Genomic DNA, 12,129 nt, shown 5'->3' on the forward strand with positions numbered 1-12,129 from the left:
AGGAGTTGGCAACACTCCATTGCATTACACTGCTAACACATGTGGACACCCTGATGATAGAACATGGTGCTCATTATGGACATTATGTGACGAGCATAAAAGTCCAATTACAAAACACCACTCAGTTTCAGATTCGGGCGGCCATTCCTCCCAATTACGCCTCTCAAGGTTACCCTGTCACTTTCCCTTTAGAAATGTGGACCAACTCTATACTATCGGCAGGGTCCTTGAGGATGCATGGGAGTTTGCCCAACCAGTCTACATTTGCTTTGTGGACTTGGAGAAGGCCTTTCGACCATGTCCCTCGGGAATTCTTGTGGGGAGTGCGCAAAGAATGGGGTATGGGACCGTCTGATTGTGGCGGTCCGTTGCCTGTATGATCTGTGTCAAGAGCTTGGTCCGCATTGCTGGCAGTAAGTCAAATCCGTTTCCAGTGAGAGTTGGACCCCGCCAGGGCTGCCCTTTGTCACCAATTCTGTTTTGTAACTTTTATTGACCGAATTTCCAGGCGCAGTCAGGGCGTTGAGGGGATCTGGTTTGGTGGCTGTAGGATTAGGTCTGTGCTTTTTGCAGATGATGTGGTCCTGATGGCTTCATCTGGCCAAGGTCTTTAGCTCTCACTGGATTGGTTCGCAGCCAAGTGTGAAGCAACTTGGATGGGAATCAGCACCTCCAAGTCCCAGTCCATGGTTCTTGCAGGTAAAAGGGCGGAGTGCAATCTCCGGGTTAGGAAGGAGATCTTGCCCCAAGTGGAGGAGTCTCTGAGTCTTGTTTACAAGTAAGGGGAGAATAGATCGTGAGATCGACAGGCGGATCGTATGAGGGGCCGTTAGGGACATTATTCAGAATTACCTCATACATACACTACTGAAATGCTCTCACATAAACAACTGAAATCTTTTTCTTTTATACACACTCCTGAAACACTCTTATAAACACTACTGAAATGCTCTTACATATACTACTGAAACACTCTTATAAACACTCTTATAAACACTACTGAAACACTCGTATAAACACTACTGAAATGCTCTTACATACACTACTGAAATGCTCTTATAAACACTACTGAAATGCTCTTATAAACACTACTGAAATACTCTTATAAACACTACTGAAATGCTCTTATAAACACTACTGAAATGCTCTTATAAACACTACTGAAATACTCTTATAAACACTACTGAAATGCTCTTACATACACTACTGAAATGCTCTCACATAAACAACTGAAATCTTTTTCTCTCACACACCCTACTGAAACACTCTTATAAACACTACTGAAATGCTCTTACATATACTACTGAAAAACTCTTATAAACACTACTGAAACACTCGTATACACACTACTGAAATGCTCTTACATACACTACTGAAATGCTCTTATAAACACTACTGAAATGCTCTTATAAACACTACTGAAATACTCTTATAAACACTACTGAAATGCTCTTATAAACACTACTGAAATGCTCTTATAAACACTACTGAAATACTCTTATAAACACTACTGAAATGCTCCTATAAACACTACTGAAATACTCTTAAACACTACTAAAACACTCTTATAAACACTACTGAAATGCTCTTACATACACTACTGAAATGCTCTCACATAAACAACTAAAATCTTTTTCTCTCACACACCCTACTGAAATACTCTTATAAACACAACTGAAATGCTCTTATAAACACTACTGAAATACTCTTATAAACACTACTGAAACACTCTTATAAACACTACTGAAATGCTCTTACATACACTACTGAAATGCTCTTATAAACACTACTGAAATGCTCTTATAAACACTACTGAAATACTCTTATAAACACTACTGAAATGCTCTTATAAACACTACTGAAATGCTCTTATAAACACTACTGAAATACTCCTACATACACTACTGAAACACTCTTATAAACACTACTGAAACACTCTTATAAACACTACTGAAACACTCTTATAAACACTACTGAAACATTCTTACATACACTACTGAAACACTCTTATAAACACTACTGAAATACTCTTACATACACTACTGAAATACTCTTACATACACTACTGAAACACTCTTATAAACACTACTGAAACACTCTTATAAACACTACTGAAACATTCTTACATACACTACTGAAACACTCGTATAACCACTACTGAAATGTTTTTGTCTCACGCACACACACACACACACACACACACACACACACACACACACACACACACACACACACACACACACACACACACACACACACACACACACACACACACACACATGGAATTATTTTTCACTAGTATGTATAAACGGATTTCACCAGTGTGTGTGTGTGCTTTTAACACGTGTGTGTGAGGGACAACAATTTCAGTAGTATGTGTGCAAAGATTTCAGTTACCCGGTATGTGTATGAGCGCATCTTACCATTGTGTATACGAGCATTTTACCATTATGTGTAAGAGCATCTTACTAGTGTGTGTGAGCGATGTTGCATTCCGGTTCCGGTATAAACCCCGCCCCTTTTCAGACAAGTTTATTTTTATTTTTTTTAAAGCCAAGTTGTGGACAAAATGTCTGCCAACAAGTAGCTTAACCGAGGCGGGAGCTCCACTTCATAATTTGAGGGCTTCAGCGGAGAATATAAGAACACTTTCAATGCAACAAGGGTCGGACTGCCGCCATGGGTCTCCCCCGCAGGACGCGGCACCTGAGCGGCCACACAGCGGTGCCTTTCTCGTCCCGACAGCCAAGCAGCCTGGAGCACTCGTTCCATTGCGAGTTTGCACCGCACACATGCAACGTTTCAGTTCATGGACATCGGGGCAAAAGGAGGAAAAGGTAATTAGACCTTATTTATTTCTTAATGATTGTTGAATCACACGAAATGTAAGACAACATGGCATTGTAGTGAGCTACAATGGTAACATGTCGAAATGTGAGTAACGTCGTGTTACGTCAGTAGCTAATCATATACTAATGATAATGGATTGCATTTATTTAGCGCTTATCATCGACTATATAAGGGGTCCCCAAACTACGGCCCATGGGCCGGTTACGGCCCGCCAAAGTCCAACATCCGGCCCGTGTTTATAAGAGTGTTTCAGTAGTGTTTATAAGAGTGTTTCAGTAGTGTATGTAAGAGTGTTTCAGTAGTATTTATAAGAGTGTTTCAGTAGTGTTTATAAGAGTGTTTCAGTAGTGTATGTAAGAATGTTTCAGTAGTGTTTAAAAGAGTGTTTCAGTAGTGTTTATAAGAGTGTTTCAGTAGTGTATGTAAGAGTGTTTCAGTAGTATTTATAAGAGTGTTTCAGTAGTGTTTATAAGAGTGTTTCAGTAGTGTTTATAAGAGCATTTCAGTAGTGTTTATAGGAGCGTTTCAGTAGTGTTTATAAGAGCATTTCAGTAGTGTATGTAAGAGCATTTCAGTAGTGTTTACAAGAGCATTTCAGTAGTGTATGTAAGAGCATTTCAGTAGTGTTTATAAGAGTGTTTCAGTAGTGTTTATAAGAGTGTTTCAGTAGTGTTTATAAGAGTGTTTCAGTAGTATATGTAAGAGCATTTCAGTAGTGTTTATAAGAGTGTTTCAGTAGGGTGTGTGAGAGAAAAAGATTTCAGTTGTTTATGTGAGAGCATTTCAGTAGTGTATGTAAGAGCATTTCAGTAGTGTTTATAGGAGTGTTTCAGTAGTGTGTATAAAAGAAAAAGATTTCAGTTGTTTATGTGAGAGCATTTCAGTAATGTATGTAATAGGTAATTCTGAATAATGTCCCTAACGGCCCCTCATAGGATCGGTGCGGCGTCTTCAGTAACGCGGTCACTGTATCGATATACCGTGGCTAAGAAGGAGCTTAGCCATAAGGCAACGCTTTCAATTTACCAGTCGATTTACGTTCCTATTCTGACCTATGGTCATGAGCTTTGGGTTATGACCAAAAGGACAAGATCACGGGTACAAGCGACCGAAATAAGTTTCCTTTTGTCGGGTGGCGGGACTCTCTCTTAGAGATAGGGTGAGAAGCTGTGTCATTCGGGCAGAGCTCAAAGTAAAGCCACTGCTCCTCCACATCGAGAAGAGCCAGATGAGGTGATTCGGGCACCTGGTAAGGACGCTACCCTGGATGCCTCCCTAAGGAGCTGTTTAGGGCACGTCCGACCAGTAAGAGGCGAAGGGAAAGAACCAGGACACATTTGGGAGACAATGTCTCCTGGCTGGCCTGGGAACGCCTCAGGATCCCACAGGAGGAACTGGACGGAGTGGCTGCAGAGAGGGAATCCTGGGCTTCTCTGCTTAGGCTACTTCCCCCGCGACCCGACCTCGGATAAGCGAAAGAAGATAGATGGATGGATGTTACTGTGAGAAAGGGTTGTAGCCAATTTCGTGGTATGTCCTAGAACCAGTGGTCCTTACCACTCAGGGTGATAGAGAGATTGGTCGTGACCAGTGGCAGAGTTATGGTTCCTGTAGATCGAGAAGGAGCTTTACTTTTTTTAAATCTCTTTTCCAAAACGTTTGGCAGATCTGTTAGCTGGATAAATATCACAGATCATATTATTTTGCCTCGAGTACACACCACATCAAAAATATTATCATTATTTTTTACTTTGTTGTTCACCAGGGGGTGATCAAGGGTGATGGTTCAAATGCAGAGAATAATTTTGCCACACCTAGTATGTGTGTGACAATCATTGGTACTGCTACTAGGGGCACTCGAGAGACTGGTCACGACCAATGACACAGTGAGGTAAAGTTAGTAAACATGTAAGAAGTAAACAAACCTGTTCTGTGTAACACAACTTTAAGTTTCTTGAAAACAGCGTCCAGTAGTTGGCGTTGTTGTTCATTCTCTTTCTTTAGAGAAAGTTCCCCCTCTTTAAAAAGAGGGAGATTTGGCTCCTCCTCGTCTTCTTTTATATGCGAGGAATGTGATTCCTTTTCATTTTAACGTGAGGGAGCTTTGGCTCCTCATGATCCTTTTTTAATTTGAGGGGGCTTAAGCTTTTCTTCTTCCTTTTTAACATGAGGGGAATGTGGCTCCTCCTCTTCATCTTTTATATGTCGGAGCTGTGACTCATTTTCCATTTTAATGTGAGGGGGCTTTATAATTGTTTCCCCCTCTTTAACATTAGGGAACTGTGGCTCCTCCTCTTCCTCTTTAAAATAGGCGTGCTGTTGAACTGAAGCTCCGCTCTGCGATTGTGGAACACATTCTTTTTTACGTCCATTCAGCTGCTAGATGTCTGCAGAACACACAAAAAACAAATACGTTTTAACTCAGACATGTAAAATATTTGGCAAGTGAAATATAAATATCAATCAATCAATCAAAGTTGACTTATATAGCCCAGAATAAAAATGTCTCAAAGGGCTGCACAAGCCACAACGACATCCTCAGCTTAGATCCCACATCAGGGCAAGAAAAACCTCAACCCAATGGGAACAACGAGAAACCTTGGAAAGGATCGCAGATGTGGGGCCCCCCCTCGAGTGACCGGTGCAATGGATGCAGAGTGGATACAGTTAACTTGAGAGTTCAGTTCATAGTGAGGCCAGCAATGGATCCTCTTGCATGTAGACAAGGCAGCAGCTCAGAGACGTCACCAACTGATGCAAAGAGCAGCGGTCCATCCTGGATCCCAAATTTGTACTGCTAGCGCTCTTCCGGGGAGGGGGGAAGAGCAGAAAAAGGAGATGGCAGATCAAATGGTCTAAAGGTATTTAAAGGCTAGAGTATACAAATACGTTTTAGGATGGGACTTAAATGCTTCCACTCAGGTAGATTCTTAATTCCAGAGTACTGGAGCAGAATAGAAAATGCTGTAAAGCCCGCAGACTTCTTTTGGGCTCTGGGAATCACTAATAAGCCGGAGTTCTTTGAACGCAGATTTCTGGCCGGTACATATGGTACAATACAATCAGCAAGATAGGATGGATCTACACCGTTTAGTATTTTATACGTAAGTAGTAAAACCTTAAAGTTGCATCTTAAGGGCATAGGAAGCCAGTGCAGGTGAGCCAGTATAGGTATACATATATATATACATATATATATATATATATATATATATATATATATATATATATATATATATATATATATATATATATATATATATATATATATATATATATATATATATATATATATATATATATATATACATATACACTACCATTCAAAAGTTTGGGGTCACATTGAAATGTCCTTATTTTTGAAGGAAAAGCACTGTACTTTTCAATGAAGATAACTTTCAACTAGTCTTAACTTTAAAGAAATACACTCTATACATTGCTAATGTGGTAAATGACTATTCTAGCTGCAAATGTCTGGTTTTTGGTGCAATATCTACATAGGTGTATAGAGGCCCATTTCCAGCAACTATCACTCCAGTGTTCTAATGGTACAATGTGTTTGCTCATTGGCTCAGAAGGCTAATTGATGATTAGAAAACCCTTGTGCAATCATGTTCACACATCTGAAAACAGTTTAGCTTGTTACAGAAGTTACAAAACTGACCTTCCTTTGAGCAGATTGAGTTTCTGGAGCATCACATTTGTGGGGTCAATTAAACGCTCAAAATGGCCAGAAAAAGAAAACTTTCATCTGAAACTCGACAGTCTATTCTTGTTCTTAGAAATGAAGGCTATTCCACAAAATTGTTTGGGTGACCCCAACCTTTTGAACGGTAGTGTATATATATAGGTATATATGTATATAGGTATATAAAGGTATATACAGTATATGTATATATATAGGTATATATGTAAATAGGTATATAAAGGTATATAGGTATATATAGGTATATACAGTATAGGTGTATATATATATATATATATATATATATATATATATATATATATATATATATATATATATATATATATATATATATATATATATATATATATATATATATATATATATATATATATATATATATACAGTTTAGGTATATATATATATATATATATATATATATATATACAGTTTAGGTATATATATATATATATATATATATATATATATATATATATATATATACAGTTTAGGTATATATATATATATATATATATATATATATTATATATATATATATATATATATATATATATATATATATATATATATATATATATATATATATATATACAGTTTAGGTATATATATATATATATATACAGTTTAGGTATATATAATATATATATATATATATATATATATATATATATATATATATATATGTATATATATGTATATATATATATATATATATATATATATATATATATATATATATATATATATATATATATATATATATAGTTTAGGTATATATATAAGTATATATGTTTAGCATTAAAAGATTACAGTTGGTACGAAATGTGGCTGCTAGACTTTTGACAAGAACAATACATTTTGATCATATTACGTGTATACTGTATATACCTTTATATACCTATATACATATATATACCTACTGTATATACAGTATATAAACCTATACTGTATATACCTTTATATACCTGTATACATATATACCTACTGTATATATATATATATACACCTATACTGTATATACCTTTATATACCTATATACATATATACCTATATATATACCTAAACTATATATATATATATATATATATATATATATATATATATATATATATATATATATATATATATATATATATATATATATATATATATATATATATATATATATATATATATATATACAGTTTAGGTATATATATATATATATATATATATATATATATATATATATATATATATATAGTTTAGGTATATATATATATATAGTTTAGGTATATATATATATATATATATATATATATATATATATATATATATATATATATATATTATATATATATATATATATATATATATATATATATATATATATAGGTATATACAGTATAGGTGTACATATATATACAGTAGGTATATATGTATACAGGTATATAAAGGTATATACAGTATAGGTGTATATACTGTATATACAGTAGGTATATATATGTATATAGGTATATAAAGGTATATACAGTATACACGTAATATGATCAAAATGTATTGTTCTTGTCAAAAGTCTAGCAGCCACATTTCGTACCAACTGTAATCTTTTAATGCTAAACATAGGGAGACCCGAAAATAATATGTTACAGTAATCGAGACGAGACGTAATGAATGCATGAATAATGATCTCAGCGTCGCTGGTGGACAAAATGGGCCGAATTTTAGCGATATTATGGAAATTAAAGAAGGCTGCTTTAGTAACACTCTCAATGTGTGACTCAAATGAGAGTTGGGTCGAATATAATACCCAGATTCTTTACCGAGTCACTTTGTGTAATTATTGTGTTGTCAAATGTTAAGGTGGTATTATTAAATAAGTGTATCAATCAATCAATGTTTATTTATATAGCCCTAAATCACAAGTGTCTCAAAGGGCTGCACAAGCCGCAACGATATCCGCGGTACAGAGCCCACATAAGGGCAAGGAAAAACTCACAATGTCGACGTCGATGTGAATGACTATGAGAAACCTTGGAGAGGACCGCATAAGTGGGTGACCACCCTACCCCCTCTAGGGGAGACCGGATGCAATGGACGTTGAGTGGGTCTGACATAATATTTGAAAGTCCAGTCCATAGTAGATCTAACATCATAGTGAGAGTCCAGTCCATAGTGGGGCCAGCAGGAGACCATCTCGAGCGGAGACGGGTCAGCAGCGCAGAGATGTCCCCAACCGATGCACAGGCGAGCGGTCCACCCCGGGTCCCGACTCTGGACAGCCAGCACTTCATCCATGAACAATTGCTTTGTTGTCAAATGTTGAGGTGGTATTATTAAATAGGTGCCGGTGTCTCGCAGGATTGATAATAAACATTTCCGTTTTCTTAGCATTAAGATGCAATAAGTTGCTGGACATCCATTGTTTGATTTCATTTAGACACGCCTCCAGGTGACATACCAATACGTGGTGGGTTGATACGTTCTAACAGAATGTTATGGTCGACGGTATCAAAAGCAGCGTTAAGATCAAGTAGCAGCAACATGAATGACCCATCAGCATCCATAGTTAGTAATAGATCATTAGTAATTTATTAGGGCTATCTCCGTAGAGTGATTTGCCCTGAAACCGGACTGAAAGGGTTCACAGAGATTGTTAGACGCTAAGTGTCCATCTAGCTGCTGTGCAACAATTTTTTCGAGGATTTTCGAGATAAAAGGAATGTGGGACACCTGCCGTTAGTGTCAGGATCGAGGTTGTGTCTTTTGAGTAGTGGATTAATAACCGCTTGATAAGTTTCCCAGGAAGTGGGTCAAGTAAAAATTTTTGTTGTGTCCCATTTAAGTGTCACATGAGTTCCTCTAACATTATTTCTTCAAAAAGAGAGACATTATTTTGGAGGGCAATATCCGTCGTACATTAATTCGTATCTGTGTTAATAGAACCCAGTTGGAGCTGGGATGCGTTATCTTTAATCTCCTTTCTAATAAGTTCAATTTTATCATTAAATAAATTCATAAAGTCATCAGCCGAGTTGGTGGAGTTTTTAAGATGTTCCATGTCGCTTTAATGTTATTTTTGTTTTCATTTAGTATTTTGTCGTAATGCTGTTTTTTACTTTTACGTAGAGTCCGTATTAAATTGTTTTTCTATGCTTTATATTTGTGTTCAGCTTCTTTGGTTCTTTGTTTATTAAGTTGTTTGTATAGTGTATTTTTCTTTTTGCAGGCTTTCTGCAATGCTTTTGTCATCTGTGGTTGTTCTTTGTTTCTCTTCTTTTTAGTGACTATTCTTAGTGGAAAGTTTTAATCATACACTGTTATGTAGTTACTTAAAAATTGTCATGTTATTCTGCTTGCTTTAGTAATTTTTGGGCACATGCTCATGCTGTTCATTGTATTTATGAAGTCATCAATTGCTTTTTGCTTATTTGGGTTCAGAAGATCAATGTTGAAGTCTCCACATATGAAGAATATTTTTTGGTTATGTGTAAAAGTTGCTTCAATCCAGTCTGTGCATGTCATTATGCTTGACTTTGGTGCTCTATTTGAGCAGCTTACTAACACGTTCATACTCCTTTCCTGAGACATTTCTACAGTGACGCATTCTAATAGGTTATCAATAGCGAGAGAGTTTTTAACTACAAAACCCAAAACCAGTGAAGTTGGCACGTTGTGTAAATCGCAAATAAAAACAGAATACAATTATTTGCAAATCCTTTTCAACTTATATTCCATTGAATAGACTGCAAAGACAAGATATTTAATGTTTGAACTGAGAAACTATATTTTTTGTGTGCAAATAATCATTAACTAAGAATTTAATGGCAGCAACACATTGCAAATAAATTGTCACAGGGGCATTTTTACCACTGTGTTACATGGCCTTTCCTTTTAACAACACTCAGTAAACATTTGGGAACTGAGGAGACACATTTTTTAAGCTTTTCAGGTGGAATTATTTCCCATTCTTGCTTGATGTACAGCTTAAGTTGTTCAACAGTCCGGGGTCTCCGTTGTCGTATTTTAGGCTTCAAAATGCGCCACACATTTTCAATGGGAGACAGGTCTGGACTACAGGCAGGCCAGTCTAGTACCCGCTCTCTTTTACTATGAAGCCATGCTGTTGTAACACGTGGCTTGGCATTGTCTTGCTGAAATAAGCAGGGGCGTCCATGATAACGTTGCTTGGACGGCAACATATGTTGCACCAAAATCTGTATGTACCTTTCGGCATTAATGGTGCCTTCAAATATGTGTAAGTTACCCATGCCTTGGGCACTAATACACCCCCATACCATCACAGATGCTGGCTTTTCAACTTTTCGCCTACAACAATCCGGATGGTTCTTTTCCTCTTTGTTCCGGAGGACACAACGTCCACAGTTTCCAAAAACAATTTGAAATGTGGACTCGTTAGACCACAGAACACTTTTCATCAGTCTATCTTAGATGAGCTTAGGCCCAGCAAAGCCGGCTGCGTTTCTGGGTGTTGTTGATAAATGGCTTTTACTTTGCATGGTATAGTTTTAACTTGCACTTACAGATGTAGCGACCAACTGTAGTTACTGACAGTGGTTTTCTGAAGTGTTCCTGAGCCCATGTGGTGATATCCTTTACACACAATATCGTTTTTTGATGATCTAAGGTCACAGGCATTAAATGTTACGTGCAGTGATTTCTCCAGATTCTCTGATCCTTTTGTTTATATTACAGAACTTATATGGTTAAATCCCTAAATTCCTTGCTATAGCTCGTTGAGAAATGTTGTTCTTATACTGTTGGACAATTTGCTCACGCATTTGTTCACAAAGTGCTGACCCCCGCCCCATCCTTGTTTGTGAATGACTGAGCATTTCATGGTAGCTGTTTTTACACCCAATCATGGCACCCACCTGTTCCCAATTAGCCTGTTCACCTGTGGGATGTTCCAAATAAGTGTTTGATGAGCATTCCTCAACTTTTTCAGTCTTTTTTTGGCCACTTGTGCCAGCTTTTTTTAAACATGTTGCTGGCATCAAATTCCAAATTAGCTAATATTTGCAAAAAATTTAGTTTTCCACTTCAAACGTTAAGTATCTTGTCTTTGCAGTGTATTCAATTGAATATACGTTGAAAAGGATTTGCAAATCATTGTATTCTGTTTTTATTTACGATTTACACAACGTGCCAACTTCACTGGTTTTGGGTTTTGCTTGTGAGTGCATAGATATAAACACAGGGTGTTTTCATTTTGTTTATCTCATTGTGGAAGAATGAAGGCCACTTTTGAGGGTGTTCTTATTTTGCCAAATAAGGAGAGAATTTGTTTCCCTCCAACAGACACAATATTACACATATAACATTTTCAAACTGGAATATTAGACACTTCTAATGTCTTTTTTTCCTTACAGATCAAATCCTAACTAAATTTCTCAGTTATTTCTCTGGAACAAAAAAAAACATTTGTACAAATGACCTGAAACTTCCCATTCCTCTAAGGTCGAAGAAACGTTCATTTTAAAAACCTTTCCAGGAATTCACCCTTCAAAATAGTTTTTACAATGTTTTTCGATTGAAGACGACACTTGTTCTTTCTGTGATGGTGACATTGA

General features: G+C 36.4%; 1 protein-coding gene across 1 annotated transcript in view; it reads right to left on the reverse strand.

Annotated features, from left to right (window-relative positions):
* The window catches only part of LOC133653563 (gastrula zinc finger protein XlCGF28.1-like), a 119,595-nt gene extending 114,767 nt beyond the window's left edge, over nucleotides 1-4,828 (reverse strand). Inside the window, exon 1 of the mRNA XM_062052984.1 lies at nucleotides 4,776-4,828. The gene's annotated coding sequence lies outside the window, so the exon portion shown is untranslated. The remainder of the gene's footprint in view (nucleotides 1-4,775) is intronic.
* Between the last annotated feature and the right edge of the window lie 7,301 nt (nucleotides 4,829-12,129).

Source organism: Entelurus aequoreus, linkage group LG07 (assembly GCF_033978785.1).
Source record: "Entelurus aequoreus isolate RoL-2023_Sb linkage group LG07, RoL_Eaeq_v1.1, whole genome shotgun sequence".
NCBI classification, from domain to species: domain Eukaryota; kingdom Metazoa; phylum Chordata; class Actinopteri; order Syngnathiformes; family Syngnathidae; genus Entelurus; species Entelurus aequoreus.